Here is a 2,500-nt window from a genome sequence, read left to right as displayed (position 1 = left end):
AGGTACCTTACCCTCTTCCATACATTTATTAAATAATTGCACCAACCACTCCAAAACTATGTCCCCACCTGCTTTTAACATTTCTTTCTTTATCCCATCAATCCCGGCTGCCTTACCCCCCTTTCAAATATATGTATATACACATATATATATATATATATATATATATATATATATATATATATATATATATATATATATATATATATATATATATATATATATATATATATATATATATATATATATATATATATATATATATATATATATATATATATATATATATATATATATATATATATATATATATATATATATATATATATATATATATATATATATATATATATATATATATATATATATATATATATATATATATATATATATATATATATATATAAACACATATATATATATAAATATATATATATAAATATGAAGACCTTCCCCCTTGCTATAACTTCATTCCAATAGGGTCGGAGACCCTTGGAGCATTGGGCAAGTGTGCTCTAAAGTTCCTCAAAGAGCTGGGTGAAAAGCTCTTCATAGAAACCAAGGACCACAGGGCGACCAGCTTCCTCTTTCAGAGACTCAGTGTTGCGATCTAGAGAGGAAATGCCTGCAGCATTCTGGGCACGCGGCCCACCGCAGGGGAGCTGAACGAAGTATTCGAAATGTAGCTCTGAGTTACCTATGTTGTTTTACTTTCTGTTGTATTTTTGTGAATGTTTGGCCAATGTATTTTGTCTTTAAATAAAACATACTTGAAATATAGGGGGTGGTAGGAGAAAATTCTCAAACAGCTTCAGGGAGAACCTTGAGTTTTCCCTGAAGCAAGTTTATTCTTTTCTCTGAGGATGTGGGTCCCCATTACAGTTCTAGAGGTGGTACCTCCCTATATATATACATATATATATATATATATATATATATATATATATATATATATATATATATATATATATATATATATATATATATATATATATATATATATATATATATATATATATGCATATATATATATATATATATATATATATATATATATATATATATATATATATATATATATATATATATATATATATATATAGTGCTGAATAGGTAAAACTTGCGTTTTTTGCCTTGAACAGCAACGCTATTCTTGCCGAATAAGGCAAGCGAAAATTTGGGTACAATAATTTCGCAAAAATCATTCTGACCCTAACGATAAAAAATACATTTCAATGTTTTTGTTTATTATTAAATTATTGTAAAATTATTTATAATATATTTTGTTCGAGTAGGCTAAACTAAATTGCACTTGTTATAATAAGATTAGGTAAGTTTACTAAGGTGCTTTTGTTAAAAAATTATTGATTTTTATATTAACATAAATTAAGAAAATATATCTTTAAACATATAAGAGTATATATATATATATATATATATATATATATATATATATATATATATATATATATATATATATATATATATATATATATATAATGTATATATATATATATATATATATATATATATATATATATATATATATATCTGCAAAACAACCACTCTGAAAGAATAGAGAAATTCCAAGCGCTTTCGTGACTACTCACATTATCAAGGAACTATGAAAGTGAAGCATCCAAGGAAGCTATATAAGGGGTCGGCCAGCACCTCACTATCAGATCCCACAACGGTTAAACACGTGACGCGCGGCGAGCCAACTTGGATAGGTCCTTTGCAAAACTCACCCCCAAGCTATTTATTTGTCCAGTGTATTATTAAATTCTACCCAAATTCTATTAATTATAAATGGATCTAATTTATATAAACCAAAGGAAATATTCATATTATTGTCAAAACTGCTTTTTATGAAACAAGATTCAATTATATTCCTGTCGACCATGGACTTGCTTGATACTACTTTCTCAACTTTTTGAAAATCAATTGGATGGTTAAAATCTCTTACATGAATAAATAGAGCATTGGAATCTTGTCCAGTTCTAATGCTATATTTATGTTGTTTTAATCTTAGTTCGAGATTTTTACCAGTTTGACCGTAATAAACTTTATCGCAAATTTTACAAGGAATCTTATAGACACATCCATCAGCATTTTGGGGGGAATTCTTAATCAAAAGTTTTTTTACTGTATCAAGATTTTTGAATACAACTTTAATATTAAAGGTCTTAAGAAGAGAAGGCATATCAACCAAGTTTTCATGGTAAGGGAGAACCAACATATTTTTAGTTGAATAAGGCTGGTTGCCCTTTTTTGGATTATAAAAAGTGTTCCTAGCAACTTTAAAAGATTTATCAATTACATTTCTTGGGTATTTTAAATCATTACCTATTTCATAAATTTTGGATATTTCCTCATCTATGAACTCAGGACTACAAATTCGTAAAGCTCTCAAAAACATTGATGAGAAAACAGACAGTTTGACTCTATCTTGATGCGAGGAATAATAGTGGACATAGGAACAGTTATTTGTAGGTTTTCT

Source organism: Cherax quadricarinatus, chromosome 7 (genome assembly GCF_038502225.1).
Source record: "Cherax quadricarinatus isolate ZL_2023a chromosome 7, ASM3850222v1, whole genome shotgun sequence".
NCBI lineage: Eukaryota > Metazoa > Arthropoda > Malacostraca > Decapoda > Parastacidae > Cherax > Cherax quadricarinatus.
The sequence above is the reverse complement of the archived record's forward strand: the minus strand, read 5'-3'. Positions refer to the sequence as shown.